Source organism: Ambystoma mexicanum, chromosome 10 (assembly GCF_040938575.1).
Source record: "Ambystoma mexicanum isolate Mex_15411 chromosome 10, UKY_AmexF1_1, whole genome shotgun sequence".
Taxonomy (NCBI): domain Eukaryota; kingdom Metazoa; phylum Chordata; class Amphibia; order Caudata; family Ambystomatidae; genus Ambystoma; species Ambystoma mexicanum.
The window spans coordinates 324,010,553-324,030,194 of NC_090932.1; positions in this window are offsets into that span (position 1 = coordinate 324,010,553).

The window sequence follows — 19,642 nt, forward strand, 5'->3', positions numbered from 1 at the left end:
TTTGACAATGCTTTATCTCTAGCAGAAGCTACTAGAGCCTGTTCAGACCTTCGATCCATGACCCGCTGGGAATTGGCGTCCAATTGTCCTGTTAGTTCATTTTCATGGGATATAATCCTGCAAAATCTAAGGAACTGGCTTTCCACATACTCTCATCAAAGCTTTATTAGCTCACTGCCGACCATAAATGGCAGTCCAAAAAGTCAGCAAAGTTTAAAGTAAAGGAAGGACTAAGCATCTGTTCTGAAACTGTACATTACTGTAAGCAGTCCAAACCCCCTGGAAAGTTAAAAATAAAGCAAGGACAAAATGGCTGTCCTGAAAGTGATTACCAATCCAGGGGGAATATTAAACACCATGAAAGAAGGTGCATTGTGCCAAATGCTTGAACAGGTACAAGACACATGATATACCTCTCTATCCGTGACCATCACATCTGTACAGGAGCCGCTTCTACCCTTTTTACACTTTAATAAAATAAAGAATAAGAGACAGCCCCCTGTGTGTCAGGAGGGTTGCAGCATGTATGTTCAGGGAGATCTGAATGTGCTTCTGCTAACATCTGTCTCTTCTGCACACTTTAAGAAGTAGGCAACCTTTTTTCTAGCTTCTGGTGTGTTTTTATAGCTGGGAAAGTGAGCAGAGATGCAGTCAGTGATTCCTTGTGTGTGAGCGTGCTTAAGTGATATATTTGGTTCACATGATGAGCCTGACATATGTGATCCTGGATTTGTATTCGGAAAAGCAAAGCTCCAAATCTCAGAAAATAGTGCCAAAAGAAAACCCAGGGTTGTTTGAGTATCTGCAGATTTACATGGGGCATTTTGGCATGTCAGGATATAAACATAGGCTTAAAAGCAAGTTGCTTGTGGATGGAAGGTGTCTGCGGAAATATACCACATATTCCCCTTACACTCTTTACATCAAACAGAGAGAAGCGTTTTCACTGCCCATGCTATGAATCTGCCATGCCCGGTTGTAGTTTCAGGCAGATTTGCACACCCGACTTTAGAATCTGTCTTCTGGAGAGTTGGGGGTTGGGGGACGAGGTGATGTGCTGGAAAGAGGAGAGGAATCTTCAGGTAATTAGGGAAGAAGGAAGAACATAGGTGAACAGAGAATAGCAATCTTGGAAAGGCTGCTCAAATAGATGTGCCAGTGTTTGAGCGGTTTGCCTCCCGGGACCGTCCCAGTATTGTGCCCTTGGTCCCGGCGTCGCAAGACTTTTTTGAGTTTTCAAACCCCGTCCTGGATTTTGGGAAAGGCTGGCTTTTTTCCCGGTTTTTGCCGGTGACCCTCAAACAAATGCCAAAATCGGGCAGGGGGAGGAGGGCATGAAACACTTGCGTTTCGCTTGCGTTTGATGCCCTCCCCGTTCCTCCATGACTTCTCTCCTTCAATGAGCTTTCAATGAACAAGTACTTACATGTACTTTGTGCAAAAGAGGCCATTGACATAGAAGTAGGACTACAATTTCATTATAGTCCCATTTGGCGAAACTGTAGTCCTACTTGTATGTCGGTGTCCTGTCCCGGTTTTTTCTTTTAAAAATCTGGTCACCCTATCAGTGTGTCACTTGGACATGCAGTAACGGGAAGAGGCAAAGGGCAATGGAAAATTGGCATGTTCTTAGCAAAGGTGCTCGGCAATACTGAAGGGGAATGGGTCCATGTTCTGGGGTGATGGGGAGCAGTATGTGGCAATGTTGTGGGGGCAATGGTAAAGGGGTATGTGACAAGGTTCTGGGAACAGCAATTGGAAAAGGGCAGCATGGAATGCATATTGGCCAACACGCTGCAGGCAATGGGTCAATGTGTAGGACAATATTTCTGGGTAAATGGAAAAATGGAATTGAACTCTAATTTGAGGTCAAGGAGAAATATTGAAGTTTTAAGTGGGGAATGTTATAGAGGAATGGAAAAGTGGCAAAAGACAAGGTTCTGCAGCAACGCGCCACTGGTCGGGCTATTTTCTGACAGCAACATAAAAACTGTTGTGACAATATGCTTAGCTGTGGCTAAGCGTAACAGTTCAACCTGGCATGATCATTTTGTGTGGCAGTTTGAAAATGGAATGTTCATTTTATAGCCATGCCATCTTCACCTGATGGGTTTTTGAAACAAGCACATAAATATGCTTAACTAGAGAAAAAGTGGTATGTCACAGTGGGAAATGAAATGACACTCTGATTTAGGTCATTGAAAGCTATCTTGACAATATAGAAATTGTTTGGCAATATTTAAACTCACATCATTTTGCGATGTACTCTAGCCTATTTGAGCAGGACATTTGGTAATTCAAAGGCACAGAGGATGCTCAGCTATGCCATGCTACTGTCAGGCTGCCACACTTAAACTTTTTATTAGCGCAACTCTGGAACATTTGATGCTATTGACAGCAGACTGTCGGGAACTCCTCGTTTGACTTAGTCTTTCTTCCTCCTCTATCGACCTCTGACTGATCACGTGGCAGAGGAGAAGATGAATAGGGGCGAGGGAATATATGTGCGTGGGGCGGCCGCATGCCTGACAGAACAGCCGCACCGAAAAGAAAGTGAAACTGCGGGCCTGCTGATTCCAACGACTCTTTGCGAATGGGGCAAACAGCTGATTCCAGTTCACGAAAGCCGTAGGAGCAATGAGGATGAGAGCAGCCCCTGGTGTATGCCTTTGGATGAAGGTTGGCTGCAACAAACCAGAGAAGAGGATGGAGAGAAAGAAGAAAAGCTGCACAGTGTATAGAGAGCCTCTAAGGAGGAGTGTAGCGGATGAGTAGGAGTGGAGTCTTTGTGAGCTGGATTCGGGACAGCTGGGAAGACGGTTGAGGGCGAGCGCTCACAGGAATAACAGAAGGACCACCGTACAGTGGGGCCCCAGAAACAAGGAAACTAGAAACCGCAAATCAGCCTCAATGAGGTAGGAAAGGAGAATGCTGGAGCTGGACCTCCAGCACATGGGGCAGAAGTCGAGATTATGACTATCGAGTCAGATAGCTGCTGGGAGCTGCGACCGGGAAATGGTGGTTCTTGCCAATACCGTGACATCAGGGAAGCTGGTGCACCTTGAGTGCCTTGGTAACAAGTAGGAGGATGTGCTATCCCTTTGGAGAGAGGAGAAGTAACAAAGTGCAATGCATATATTGGGCATTGAGCAAGTAAAGTTAAAATAATTTACATGTCGGCCAATCAAGTTAGCTACAATGCCATGGAACAAGGATTGATAAATTTTGCGGAAACTGTGGAATGTTAAAAGGCCTTCATAACACGATAGCTGGTATGATAACCCTATGGAATGGAAAGACATGAGCATTGGTGCATTTGGGAAACTGTTGTAAGCTGAAATGCCCTTTCAGCAAAAAGGAGGGTGTGATACATTTTGGAAAGCAAACACACATTTGTATTACATTGAGACATGTGTTGCCATGCTAATGAGGGTGTGGTAACCCCTTGGAGAGGCATTCAATGAACACTGTTACAAGTCTGAAAATGAAGTTGGTCTGTCATGTTCACCTGAATGTTGTGGTGACCCTTTCGAAAGGAAAGTAACGCCAGATTAAATTGAGAAGAATGTGTTACCACGAATAAAGCATGCTGGGACTTGTAGTGAACATAACAAATCAGTGAAGTGTGACACAGATACCAAGGTTTACTCGGACTTTTCAACCAGTTAAGTGCAATACAAATGCAAAGGCATACTGGGACTGCTGGTGTATACTGCAAACTGGTGAAATTTGTCATCGTTATTAAGGCATACTCGGACCTGTAGTGAACATATTTAAACAGTGAACTGGGATACTGAGTAATAAACAAGCCAGAGCTTGCATTTCTAATACTGAACACATCATTCATAATGAGGAGCCTAGAGAGAAAGCTACTAAAAGTCGACACAAATATTGGAGAAGTTCTCAATTTAGAAACAAGGAGGGCAAGTTCATGAGCACACGAAAGAGTTGAAGAAAGTACATGAGATTCAAGAACCTGCAGGAGGAGCTCTCGCGTCTTAAGGAACCTATCAAATTGTCGTTAAGATAGTGACTTACAAAATCAGAGTCAAGACCTCCCAGACAACCTTGAGAACTTCAAGAAATATTTGAAAACATATATTTGATGTCCAGTTTTCCGTTGGAGATTACATTTGGCTCTACGCTGGCATGTGGTTGCAGTACCCCTGCATCTAATATCAAGTCTAATGGCATTTTATTTTCTTGCAATTGGGACCATTTTGTTAGCTGGCACTGCCATATTTAAACGAGATGTCATTTTATTTCTTACACAAAATGTAAAACTGGTCGGATCTCTGTTGGCATTTGATTTATGGATATTTTTTCCAGTGTGGTAGTCGCAGTCAGTTATCTGGCAAAGATATAGTTGTTAACTTGGCACCCAGTTTTTCTAGCAAATACAGTGGGCATAGACATGGCCTGCTCTGGGGATGTGCTCCTTTGTCCAATGGCACACATAAAACCTGAAATGGCGGAATAGCTCATGCGTTCCATTCACAGTTGCCTGTAAATCCGGCGCATTTTGGCCAAACGTTGATTGGAAAAATGGATCACTGCAACCTATTATTTGTGTGCTTTTCTCGGGTTTCGAATCCTCCAAATCACCATGCCACAGGTGTTCGCTGACTCTACTTTGGAACAAGAATTCACACCACACCTGTATCAAAGTTCACCAGCCACCACAGGCCCTAGGGTTGATCATGCAGATGCTTTTTCCCTCCATCAGTTTGACAGCTTAATTAAGACCAGAAACTGCACTCTTTCCACAGTGGATGTCGCACCACCAAAGAAATTCAAAGCAACTCCATGTATATAGTACTCATCCACCTCTCTGGTATGTTTATTGGCTCTGAAGACAGATTGCAGATGTTTCCCAATTGAATGGCACTCATTGTACCAACCTCTAAAGGATGATGGGCTGAGGGAACCTGCGGGGATTCGAACCTGTGGCCAAAGACAGATCCTTGTAGTGGATGCATTCGTCGTCTGAGCCGAAGACTTCCATACCAAAGCAAGGACAGCAGCAGAGATTTTCTTCTATTTCCCCCAAAAATTACGGCTATGCTACGGTCAGGGTCCTCTCGTTACATAACATTAAAGAAGATTGTTTTGGGGGTGGGGGATTCTTTATGAGCGGCTGCAACTAATTCACCTCGTGTTTCTGCTCAGGTGAAGGGACCACGTTACACTGGCACTTCAGGCCTTGTATTGGTTACCTATATAAGATGATTTCATTGAACAATCCCTGCGTCGTACCGCAAAAAATATTCAAAAAAGAATAATATTCCTCAATGATCACCCCAAATGTTGCTTCAAGTCCCTGGAGTGCCACTGGATCCTCGCCGAGGCCAGCTCTACATCTACAAGTGCACTCCTTGGGTCAAGCTCCTGAGAAAACAAGTAGTGCTTGCTAGACTTTAAATTGTGTGTCCATTGACTGTGTCCGCCCCAATGTGCTTGTCTGTCAAGTTCAGAGCTAGAGAGTGGAAATTCAGTACTGAGCAATGTATCTTTGGGCTGCGGAGTGAGGTGGAAAAAAGGCGTACATGTGTCCAGACGTAAGACATTAATTGAAGGTGGTAGGTGCATTGTGAGCAAGAGTGTAGAGCAGGGATTCTATTATCTACATCATCGCTGCGTGTCTGAACTTTGTTTCTGCCATCATCTGCTGGGTGCGCATCATCAGACATCCGCCATTTACCTGCATGAAATTTGCCTGTATTGCGTCTCAGTCAGTGTGAGCGCGAGGCTGCGACCATTCATGTGGAGCAATTCAGACGCTACTCCACATGCCATCAGTGAATCAATTGAGAGCAAGCCCTTACTAAAGACAGGACACTTGTCTAGAGGCAATCTCAGCATACAACCACATTTCTTGCGATAAGGAATTACTTACGAGCAGAGCGGAAAAGCCTTTATTGACAATCAATGTGGGTACATGTTTAGAACAAACAAAAGATATGTAAATCTAGCTAAAGAAGTAGCCAGTGGCAGTTTATTCCACAAATATTGTAGACTTGAGTGATTAAGTTGGGTTAGCTTGAAAAAGACATATAGTTTAGAGATCACTACTAAGGGGGTCAGAACTCAAAGTTACCAGTTTATAGGGGAAGATTCAGAAGAAAGAAGGGATCTCACTTGGTACGTGAGGTTTCCTCTCCACATCTGTGCGTAGTTTGACCAGGTAATTGGAAATATCCTGGGAGGGGCAGACTGGGAGAACAGAGCTGGCTTGAAATGGCAGAGCCGTGGCTGACCCTTGTTCTTATGTGTCCCCTACAGATTGCTAGAAAGTATGAAGGATCTAAATAGGTTGGATTCTGGATTTTGTTACTTTGTCCAAATCCCCTTTCCTCGGGGGAAGTCGTAGATGCAACTGAGAGAACAGTCGGTTGCAGACAGGACTCTTACAGTGGTTTGCGTGGTTTAGATACTCCTGCGGAAGTCAGTAGCTGGGATCTGACAGAGGTTGGTTCCACTTGTTAGTCTGCAAACTTAAGCTGTTGGAAACTGTCCACTAGAGACATTTATGGGGGAGTTAAGACAAAAAAAGATTGTGCCATATACATTTTTGGCCTGAGATTGATAGTTATGTGGAAGTCATTGTGAAGAAGTGTTGTTTGTACCTGTGCCTTTAGTAGTGTGAGACAAAATATCCATGTAAAATCCTGCAGTACCATTGAGGTGCCTGATAGAGTATGGCAGAAAGATGCCACAGACACGATACCTATGGCTGTACTACAATTTCTGCTCATCATGGTGGATTATTGTTTTAGTGGTTTAGTGGTTTAAGATTGTTATGTCTGTAACTATGAGCCAGGTGTTGAGGTGTTGAGGTGTGAATGCAGTGCTTGATAGGGAAAGAAGTGCATTGGAGCATTATACTGAAAACGATGTTCAGGCTCTCAGGAAAAGTGGAACCTTTGCCCAATTTGGCTATGTGAGCATTATCGTACCGATCTGCACAATCCCAACATCAACGGGTTGGCAGAGTGGCTCCCTGGGTTTATGAAGGAGGCAAAACAATTGATTTTGGTCAATATGGTCAACTGAGGAGGTCCACTGGGTGAAGCCATAACTACATTTTGGTTGATGCCTCAGTCGGTCATGCAGCGTGTACCTTTTGAGATGGGAACAAATGGCTGATGTGAGATCGTGTCCTTTATCGAGGGAGAAGAGCTTCTGGGTGATGGCTGATCTGTAGCGGTGTTGGATGATTGAACAAGCAAAAGACCTTACAATGACAGCAGAAGAGGAGAAAATACGTTGGATGTCAAAATCGATGATGTGGTCCCAAATTGGTAACAAAGAGTTTACTGTGTATTGTATGGTAAAGTGCAGAGAAGTTATGCACACTTAGATAAAGATGTTAATTGAAGCTTGGATCGAGAGACCAGAGAAGTGGATTTGTTTGAAAACTTTAAGTCTAGAGCAGGTTGTCAAAAAGGAAGTTGGACCAGTTGTCATCTCAGTGGGGCTGATGGTGAGCAATACAATGTTGAGAATGAGAGTGTCAGGGCGTTGGATAATAAGAATATGATATATTTTCCTGAGGAATGGATAAGGTGATATCCATGCCAGTGTCCAGTAAGATTTCGGGGTCATGGAACTGCGTACTTGCAGTAGTGTTGCTGAGTATGACCAACATATTTCTATTTTCGCAAGATGCAGCAGTTGATGTTGCAGTATTGTTATTCATTTTCCTAAAATGTGTTATTGCATATGACGGGGGAAGTGTGTCATGATGTGAAAACGGCCTCTGTGCTCTGCTCTGACAGAATGACATCAACATTCCTCTAGGGCATTCCCCGAAGTCATGCCGATTGCTGAGGTGAGATCTCAGGGGTGACTGTGGCAGTTGAACAGTCACCCCTGAGATGGAGGGGCATTTTGGGGGTGCTTGCAAATAGGGATGAGCAACATTTTTGCCGGCAAAGCGAATAGTGCGGAATTCACACTAGATTCCGCTTCTGCCTGATCTGTGAAGTCAGTAGTACTTTTTCATTACCACTGAAATTTCATCCGGTTTCGTGCAGTGCGTGGTGTTTCGTTCCCATGTTAGTTTCATGTCGCACAATGAGAAACCTCACACAGGTCTTTTTTTACGATCCGTGCTAGTTTCATGCAACGGCACAAGACACTTTGTGTGGTTTTCGGATTCGTGATCAGTTTGTTCAGCAACACGAGAAACTTTGAGCAGATCTTTTATCGATCCACGCTAGGTTTGCGACATGAGAAACTTTGTGTGGGTCTTTTTCAATCCGTACTAGTTACGTGCGGTAGCACGAGAACGTTCAGGCGTTTTTTTTGTCAATCTGTGTTCGTTTGCACACTTTTCTATGATCCATGCTAGTTTTGTGCAGCAGCACTAGAAACTTCGTGCAGCTTTTTTGTAAAATTCATGGAAGGTTCAGACAACAGCACGTCAAACTTTGCATGTTTTTTTTCGAATCATGCCATCTTCATGCAGCGGCACAAGACATTGGTATACAGTCTTTATAACGAAAATGTAATAAAGAATGACTTTATAACGAAAATGATATAATGAAAAAAATAACGAAAATATATGTGGGGGTGGGGTAAAGGGTTAAATCTTGTGGGGAAATGGTTAGGGTGGATTTTTAGCTGTGGGAAACAGGGGTTAGGGGGGAGCCCTCAAAAATAAAAAAGAAAGAAATTCATTGGGCCTTATTACGACTAGTGCGGAATGGGTTTAACGGCGCCGGTAATGGTGCCGGCGCCGTTAAACCCACTCTGCACTATTACGAGGTCCCCTCGCGGGACACGCTCTGGATGTCTGGTTTATCCAGACGTCCAGAGCGGGTCCCGCGAGGGGACCAGGGAGCTAACAACGGGCCCATTCGTAATGGGCCCGTTGTTAGCTCCCTCCCCATTCCCATTGAGCCCTATGGGTATTTCCCCATTCAGGGAACCTGGACCCAGACACGATTTTGGAGGCAGCCATGCTCTTATTAAGGGCATGGCTGCCTCCAAAGTCGTAATGAGGCCCATTATGTTTTTTCGTTATATAATTTTAGTTATATAGTCATTCGTTATAAAATAATTCGTTATTAAGACATGTTATTAAGACATGTAACCGAGGAATTTTGCATGCTTTTTTTTCAATTTTTCGTAGGTTCGCACAGCGGCCTGAGAAACTTTGTTCTGCTCTTTTTGATTTGTACTAGGTTCGCACAGTGGCACAAGAAACTTGGTTCCGCTCTTGTTTATTCATAACAGGTTTGCGCAGTGGCACAACAAACTTTGTTCCACTCTTTTCGATTCGTACTAGGTTTTGCGCAGCATCACGAGAAACATTATTCCGTTTCTTTGGATTTGTGATAGGTTTGCGCAGAGGCATGAGAAACTTCTGTGAGGAATTCGACCATCTACACGGTGGGTGTGTGCTTGACTCGTTTTTTTTGGCAATTTTAAATCAAATTGAATGATGGTAGATCAACCTCTGGAAAATGTGTGGGGCTAATCCACACAAATGTTCCTATGCTCACCAGATGACATATGTATAGACCCATGTATTCTGGGTGGACACAGCCTACAGGTGCAGTCACCCTGTCATATTTAGTTGATATCTGACAGGTGGAGTACACAATGCATCTCCAGAAGGGGCAGGGCCAAACCTTCCCCCTGCCAAGGCCAGCCTAATTAACTAACAAAGGCTCCATGGAGCGGTCCTGTCCTTTTGCTGAGCCCTGTAGCTAGCTGGTGGCAGAATTTGCATACTAATCAACATTTAATTCAAACAGGCCCACATGGGGGCCTGACTGCAGAGGCTAGCAAAGGAGACACAAAACCCCAACACCCTTTCATATGTATTATGTCCACCTGATTTCAGCTCCTGACCTCAGTATCGATTGACCATTAAATTTTTATTATTTTTTTTTATTGTTTAAAGTGCTTTTGGTTAATTAAAACCTTATACACTACAACATTTTAACATTGACCATACATAGTTACATATTTCACATAGAAAATCATTAATAAACACATTTTAAAATTAATTCTTGTTTACAAACTAAATTCTAAAAAACACATTTACCAAATACCTCCCATTACACACTTCCAAATATAAAAGGCTGCCCCAATAAAAACCTTAATTTCTCCGTCATAAATAACTGACCAGAATTCAATTCTTTGCATGTCCCCTACTAAATTTGAGTACCCTTTAATGTAGTATTCTTTTAGGTTTGGGCAAAGAGTTAAAATATGTCTTACTGTCTCCACCTCAATATTACAGTATCTACACAATCTTTCAGCACGAGGAATTTTTGTTCTTATCCGATAATTTCATTACACGGGAGAATGTTCAACCGTAATTGTAATATGAATCTTCTCATAGCTTTATTTCCCGTGCTAAGCAGATACTGTCTTGGTGTAGCAGGCTTGAGGCCTTGGAGAGCATAAGTAGAATATCTAGACTTTTTGTATAAATAGGACTGATTGTCGCATAAATCCCAGATAAAAGCCTTATCTTTAAGGCTTTTCTTAATGTACATAATGTTATCTTTTCCCATATGTACATTATATCCTAGGACTTCTAAAAATGTTAATACTATTTTTTGTAAATTTAAAAAATAGGAATTCTTAAATCTGCCTTCACTTTTATTTTTACCTATAAGGTTGAGCATGTTACCTTCATCCCCATCCCCCAAAATTATTCTTAAATAAAGTTTGCAACATTCTATTTTCCATAGGGTTGAGAGGGATATTAGCCCCAGTTCGCATCTTATCGCTTGTATTGGTACCGAATTTGGGAGTCCTAAAGCTGGTCTCCAAATCTTCCCTTCAAGTAGATGCAGTTTGCACAGATATTTGCTTTCTACAGTTTCCAATGCATACATAATTCCAGGAATAATACAACTTTTATATATCTCGAGTAGACCTTCGACAGAGTGACCTCCTTTACTGGTGATATATTTTCTTATAACTTTCCATTTCTTTACTATTTTAGAACTCACCGCCTCTTGGAAAAATTGTATGCAGGGATTGCTCAGAATAGGCATCCCCAAATAAGGGTAGGCCTCCACTACCTCCAGTTTAATCAAGTTTATCTGCCACCTAGAGATAAGCCTTTTCTTTTCAAGCCTGGTGGCTCCAAATACCATAACCTTAGTTTTGTTTATATTGATACTTAGGTTATTCTTTTCGGAGTACAATAATAGTCCATTCAACATTCTTTGCAACCCTACTGGAGTTTTATCCAAGAGGACGGTATCATCCGCATACATCAGTCCACAAATGGGTTTTCCCGCTACTATTGGTGGAAAGTTATTTATAGTCAAAAAACTTTCCCACATATCTGAGACATACAAATTGTATAATATGGGAGATGTCACACATCCCTGCTTTAGACCGGTGTTAGTGGCGATCTCTGGAGATATCATCCCTCCTTTGCCCAAACAGATGGAAACCGTGGTTTCCCTATACATTTCCCTCAAAAAGTGCAAAATTTTGGGACAGATATTTTTCTCACTTAGTTTCTTCCACAACAACCCTCTATTGACACTATCAAAAGCTTTTGAATAATCTACAAAGCACACATACAGTTTTCCCCCTTATCCTTTGCCCCTGCTATAATGTAATTCAGCATTGTTAGGTTATCAATGGTACTGTACCCTTTCCGAAAGCCAGTTTGAAGAGTAGATAGAAGTCCCTTTTCCTCTATCCAAATGTTTAACCTCTCCACTAAAAGGGAGCAGAAGATCTTACAACTGCTGTCTGCCATAGCCAGCAGTCTATAATTATCAGGCAGTTTTCTATCTCCCTTTTTAAAAATAGGGACCACTATGGCTTTCCTCCAGCTATCCGGTATGCGGCCTGTCTCCCATATACCAGTAAACAGCTGGAGCAAAATCACTGCCCATTTCTTAGGATTTTGTTTTATGACAGCATTTGCAAGCCCATCCGGGCCTGGGGCACGTGAGGATTTCATTTTAGAAATCACTTTCAGAATATCTAGGATACCAAAGGGGATAATGTCTTGGTCATATGAGTTTATCCTATTGAAATTAGCAGACATGTCACTTGTCTTGAAATAGAGGTCAGTAATATAATGCTTCCATGCATCTTGGCTCACATTAGTATTTTCCCTACTATCCTCATCCATCAGATACTGTCTATATAGGTACCAAAAATTTTTTGAATCATGGGTTTTACATATCGTGTATAAACACCTCTAATTAGCATTGCTGGTGTTATACTTGTAATCCTTGATCCAATTTTTGTAGTGAGTCTTTATGTTTTTAATTCTCTTACTTCTCTCTTCTTCACCCAAGTCACATGTCTGCTTAAGTTTACAAATCTCACCCAACATTTCTTTTTTTCTATCATAGATCATTTGATCATATTTATGGGAGTGATTTTTGCCCCTTATATTTTTCACAATAACCTTGCTGTTTAACCTCCGAATTATACCCAACAGATTAGTTATTGGATTAAGACCATTCAATGCAATATCCTGCCCCTCAATGGGCAGCCGATCAAACAGCTCATTAAAGATGGTTACATTTTTATCCGACCATGTGATCCTATTTCCGGATGCTGAGAATTGTATGTCCATCTCATTGCACACTTCCCAACATTTACTTTCCGGGCCCTTAGTAAATGTGCCCCTAATGGGTGTATGGTCACTCAAGGTGGTAGCAATATGTTCAAAGGAGATAGTGGATAGGCTTAATTGTTTACTTACAAACATATAGTCTAACCTATAGCCTACCTTCCCATTAGTCCAAATTGCCCCCACACCTGGATCCAAGTGAGGTTCTAGATATTCTAAGTCCCAGTTGGTCATAAGGTTCATCCACCGACAGCCCTGCCTAATCTGTGTATTTAAACCCGCCATCAGGTTACCCTCTTGAGTTTCCAATGATGCAATAATGGCCGTTTCATCCCACAGTTCTTTGCATCTATTCATCTCCTTTACGGCGGAGTCACAGTGGGCATTGAAATCTCCCACTATACAAATATCAGACTCAGGGAAATCCCGGGTCCAGCTTTCAATAGTATGGTTTATATATTCCCCAATCTCTTGTATATCTTCCCGCCCTGGTTGAGAGTATATATTAATGAGAAGGAAACTCCCTAATTGGTTTCCCCTGTCTATACTTGCGCACATAACATTAGGTAGATTCCCATGCATCTCATACTGTTTAAATGATAACTGATTTTTTACCCCAATACATAATCCTCCATAAGGCCTGCCTTTTTCACCTTTGTGGGCAGCTTTATTCCAAATACTATATCCATCTAATAAAATTTCCCCAGTTACCCAAGTTTCTTGTAAGGCAAAGATGTCACTCTCCATCAACATTTGTATGCCTTCCTTGTGTAGTAGAGATTTGAAACCTCTACTATTCCAAGAGAGGAGGTTGAATGTATTATTATATGCCTTATCTCAATTCTGGATTATAGTGTTTGCCTCCTGGGAGTTAACTTGTACGTTTTTATTTCTTAGTTCCATATTAGTAGGAGTAACTCCCACCCCTTCCGTGTGTTTGTCATTCTAATCATTATGAATAGCAGAGTGGCATATCACAATTTCATATTTATTGCCCCATATTCCATCAGAGTATTCTCTTATGAGGTCCACAAAAACCGCAGATCTAAATTGGACAATAACACAATTTTCCCAGCTTCCATATTCAGGTAGGATAATAGTTTCAATATCCCCTGAATTAATATTTTGAAGCTGCGAAATATGTGATAATTTATTAAGTAGCCAGGCCCGATTAAGAAAAGGGCTTTCATCTGTCGTGGATTTTTCTATAATTTTAATACTTTTCCCCACTATAAGTAGGGATTCTTCATTTGTTCCCACAATATTTACCCTACTTGTTTTTTGCTTACTGTGCATGGCCAGTCGTTCCATCTCTTTGAAATAAATTTCCTTCTCCCTTTTGGTAAGGGGCCCAATATTACTATTATATGGGATTTCAACATATTTAAAGTTATTTTCAATGGGTACCATATCCTCTAGTTCACTTTCCTCAATAATATCGTCCTTCCCCTTTAGCCAATTTTCTAGGCCCGTACTTTTAATTGCCACTTTTTTCCTTTCATCCAACTTCTTTTGATGTTCCATGATTTCATAGTGGTTCCCTACTTCTACACATTCCGAGTCTAATGGGGCGGTGTTAGCAAGAGACATGGGGCCTCATTACGACCCAGGCGGTAAGTTACCGCCTGGGCCGTGACTTTACCACCATGGCGTAAACTACGTTTACGCCATGGTGGTTGGCGGACTTACCGCCCCATTCCGACCTTGGCGGGGCGGTAAGTCCCCAATCCCCATTTACCCTTCCCCATTCCCATTTTTGCCCCATAGGGCATAATGGGAGTGGGGAAGGCGTTAATTACGCCACCGTAAATTACGGTGGCGTAATTAACTCCATGGTCCCTGTGACGGTGTGACGGTGTCCTTAAATGGGATAGGCCACGTATACAGTAATACATAGTGAATGTGTAATCAGGAAGTCCTGGTTGATGTAATCCATGTATGGACTTTCCTCTAATGACAAGGCTGTCATTTGTTTTGTCACCTAGGAGACGGGGTCTCGAGTGGAGGACGGAGAAAAGGACGGTTACGCATGGGCGTATTAAAGAAGAGTTTTCTTTTTTTTCGTTTATGAAGCAGCTGTTGGTTTCGGCCCGGAAAGACGATTCGAAGTTGCGCCGTTGCGCAGGTTGCCGAGTTATTTTTTTTGCTGTACGTTTTAATACAGCGACTGTGATCGCTGACTTTGCCGAGAGAGGCATCATACCGGAACGAACGAAGAAGCCGTGTCGGGAGTACAGAAGCTGACCGCGGACGTGGCTGAGGCGAGAGGCAGGCGACGCCGCTATCCTGGAGAAGCTGTCCTGAGACAATACAACGATCGTGGCCGCTGACTTTGCCGAGAGAGGTACCCTTCCTGAACCAACGAAGGCGTCGTCGCCGGAGGGCAGAAGCGGATCGTTGAGGTGGCTGAGACGGGAGACAGTGGATGCCGTTGTCCTGGAGAAGTCGTGCAGAGCCAATTACGAGTCATACCTAGAAGAGAATGACGGATTGCAGAAGTCCTTACCGAAGGAAGCCGTAGGACAGTGAATAAGTAAGTTCAGGAAAAAGAAAAAAACCCGTATGGGAGTTTTGATGGTAATGACAGACTTTCGAAGTGGGAGAACATTATAGACTGCAGGGAACCGCAAATAAGGGAGCACCTATATTTGATGGATATTTTTATGAAGTCAATTGCCTGATAAGGACTACAATACGACGCTGTGCAAATAAACCCCGAACTGAAGAATTTTGAGAATATGACTGGAAGAGGCTGAAGAGGGGGAGAGGTCGAATCCAACATATTTATGATTATTATCTACGTAAGAAGGGAGTCTCACGGCTATTTTCATGATTTCCGATTAAATGAAACATCTATTGAAGAGAAGATATAGAGGCTTTGCGACGTTGTGATAGGAACCAGGACTACCAAGATTAGCCTCTAAAAATATACTCAGAAGTGTTAGAGGGGAAGTTTGCCTAATTGAGGAAAACAAACATAGAAGTCTACTCTGAGAGAAAAGAAACAAGTGTCAAAACTATATGGTGGAAGGAGAGAAGTAACAACATCCCCAAAAGAAAGAGTCAAAGTAACATAAAGAGACACAGCTTACCTGGGGCTCGAGGAGAAATCCGCACTAATGCCAGATTGAACAGATTCAACGCTGAAGACGTATCCTTTTCAGTTAAACGATCTCTGAAAGAAAAGAGGAAAACATTGTTAATAAGGTTATTTGGATTCTCGTTGCATTCCATTCAAACTATTTATTGTCTCAGACTTTTTATTTTATACAATATTGAAGACAGGCCATCACAGTTTGGTGTCAGAAGTGGGATAGAGAGAACGCAATGGAGGAACTTATCAAGACCCTAAGTGAGGGACAACAAATGTTACAGCAGGCCTTACAAATGCAGAATCAACAGGCCCAAGCAGACAGACTAGCTTTTCAGCAAGCTTTACAAATGCAGCAAGCACAATTATTAGAGGTTACTAATACTAGGAACAACCCTCAAGTACCTACATCTGTCTTGCAAAAATACGCGACTGGGGAGGATCCGACCCATTTTTTTGTGAACTTCGAGAGGGTAGCTAGGAACGCCCAATGGCCAGCCGAGAGATGGTGCCATTACATTGCACCATTAATGACCGGAGAAATGCAGTCAGCCTATCAGGCCGCCAACCCAACGGGAGATACCCTATACAGAGATATGAAGAAAGTGGTGCTAGAAAGAATGGGACACGATGAGGAAATGTACCGAATCAAGTTTAGAGAAGTCAAATTGACGGGAGAGGAAACCCCCAGACAGTTATTTTATAGAGTGAAGGAACTGGCGGAGAAGTGGTTGCAACCTAGTCTGACCACTCCAAAGGAAATAACAGAAAAAGTGATCTTGGAACAGTTCATTGAGGCCCTTCCCGGTCCTGTGCAGAGATGGGTCAAACAACATCATCGACTGTCTCTACAGGAAGCGGTAGATGTAGCCTCCGCTTATCAGAAAGCGGGTCAAGGACGGTTGGTATCCTATACGACAACGTATAAAGCACATCCAAACAACAATAAAGCTGGGTCGCAACCAAGATGGCCCCACTCCATGCTGAGGAAGCCAGAAGGAGAAGTGGTACGGTCCAGACCCAACAGTGAGGGTCCCATAAATTATCGTCCCTCCACCACAACCGTCCGAGGACCTCAATGTTTTGACTGCGGAGACTGGGGCCACCTTGCTAGATTTTGCCCGAAGAAACCAAGAACAGAACCAATGGATGTCGGGGTCTTCGACTCCATTAAAGAAAGTGAATACGTTGAACAAGCGCCTGGAAGGCAGTCACAATACTTATATACGTGCGAGGCTGAGGTGGATGGAAAACCTACAACTGCCCTAGTCGACTCGGGAAGCCCTCAGACTGCCGTGACGTCAGAATTGGTAGGTGAAAGTTATAATTCCTCAGGGGAAATCCCAGTTCGCTGTGTACATGGGGATGTAAAGGCTTATCCATCAAAGTACATACAGATCAAATTGGGAGGGGAGAAATTGGGAGTAAAAGCAGCCGTACTACCCTCTTTACCAAAACCCTTGTTAGTTGGGTCAGACATACCTGAATTCCCTAAAATAATACATGCAATTGAGAAGAGCTGGTGGGACGAGGCCCCTTTCAGGGAAGAAGAAATATACCCCTCCGCATGTAAGCAACCAAAGAGCAAGAAAGTGAAGAGAACTCAAAAAAGGGAATGGAAGGAAAAGAATATGCTCCCGTTAGCCGTTGATTGGAAGTTAGGAGAGGATGGGGATAGTTTTAGGTCGGCTCAAGCACTGGATCCATTACTTCAGTATGCTCGAGAACGAACGTCAGACGATCCTACGGGACAAGGTCCACGTTTCATAAAAGAGAAGGGGTTGTTATACCGTGTGAGTAAGTCCAGGAGTGGAGATGAGCTGAAACAACTTCTAGTTCCAAGAAAATATTATCAAACAGTCCTGGAGGTAGCTCACTTACAAGTTGGTGAAGGCCATCTCGGAACGGAAAAGACAACGAGAAAAATTTTGGATAGATTTTACTGGCCAGGCATATACCAACAAGTGGTTAGGTTTTGTCAATCCTGCGAAGACTGTCAGAAGAAAAATAGAGCTAATATAAAGAAAGCACCATTGCAACCAATGCCACTAGTTCTGGAACCTTTCAGTCGGATTGGACTTGATATTGTCGGGCCGATAGACCCCACAAAAAGAGGCCATAAGTACATCCTCGTTGTGGTAGACTATGCCACTAGATATCCAGAAGCTTTTCTGTTGAAGGCCACCAATACGCAACAGATATGTGATGTATTGATTCCCTTTATTGGACGAGTGGGGATCCCAAGAGAAATCGTAACAGACCGAGGGTCGAACTTTATGTCTAATGTCTTGAAACAAGTTTGTGAGATACTAAAAATTGATCATCTAAAAACAGCTGTATACCATCCCCAGACTGATGGGTTAGTTGAGCGCTACAACCAAACTATTAAACAGATGCTAAAGAAGACAACTTCACCAGGAAACGGAGACTGGGACAGAATGTTACCATGGATATTGATGACTCTAAGAAACACACCCCAGTCATCAACAGGTTTCTCACCTTTCGAGTTATTGTTCGGAAGATCAGTAAGAACTTTATTAGACATCCTGAAAGAAAATTGGGAGGAACAACCAGATCAGGAGTTGACTTTAACAGAATACGCATCACAGTTACAAGATCGAATCGAGAAGCTACAAGATATAGCTAGAAACAACCTTCTTCAAGCTCAAGTGAAACAAGAGAAATATTAGAACCAAAAGGCCCAGTTACGTACGTTCAAAACAGGGGATCAAGTACTAGTGCTGATGCCCACCTCAGACAATAAAATGTTGGCCAGCTGGAAAGGACCTTTTGAAATTCAGGAAGTACTGGGACCTTTAACATATAAGGTGAAACAGCCAGGTAGTAGACTGGCTTGTCAGACCTATCATGTGAATCTACTGAAAAAGTGGATACCTCCAGTGCAAACCATTGCAATGATTACCAGTGAAACACCACCAGAAGAAAACTTTCCCCAGATTAAGGAAAGGTTCGGTGTGGAAAGCTTGAACGTTAACCCTGAACTATCTGTCCTACAAAAATCTGATCTGTCTTCCCTCTTACAAGACTTCACAGAGATATTCTCCTCCCTACCAGGAAGAACCAAATTGACTTGCCATCGTATCAATACTAAACCGGGATCTCTAATAAGACTCAGACCATATCGAATACCGGAATCAAAAATAAGCTCCATCAACCAGGAAGTACAGGAGATGTTAGATTTGGGTATCATTGAGCCATCCCATAGTGATTGGAGTTCACCGGTGGTCTTGGTACCAAAACCAGATGGCAGTGTAAGGTTCTGCATGGACTTCCGAAAACTGAACGAAATCTCTAAATTTGATGCTTATCCCATGCCACGCATAGAAGATTTATTGAATAATCTAGGGAAGGCCAAATTCTTAACCACCATTGATCTAACCAAAGGCTATTGGCAGATACCATTATCACCGACAGATAAGGAGAAGACAGCCTTTGCTACACCTACCGGCCTATACCAGTTCACGGTGTTGCCATTTGGGTTACATGGAGCACCTGCAACATTTCAGAGATTGATGAACCATCTCATAAAGGGTCATGAAAGTTATGTTGGCGCATATCTTGATGACATCATTATCTATAGTCATTCATGGCAAGAACACCTTATACATCTGAGGAATATACTTTCGACTTTGAGGCAAGCTGGGTTGCACATAAACCCTAAGAAGACACATGTAGCAACCTTTCATACTAAATATCTGGGATACTATGTGGGTCAGGGAATGATTAGACCCCAAGAAGAAAAAGTGAAGGCTATAAAGCAGTTGAAATTCCCCGAAAGTCCAAAACAAGTACGAGCATTTCTAGGATTTGTGGGGTATTACAGACGGTTTATCCCGCATTTTTCTACTTTAGCCGCTCCTTTAACAGATCTGTTGAAGAAACCCACGGTGCCTAAGAAAATTTGGGAAACAGTTGAAACCAGAAAAGCCTTTGACCTTCTAAAAGAGGCCCTCACC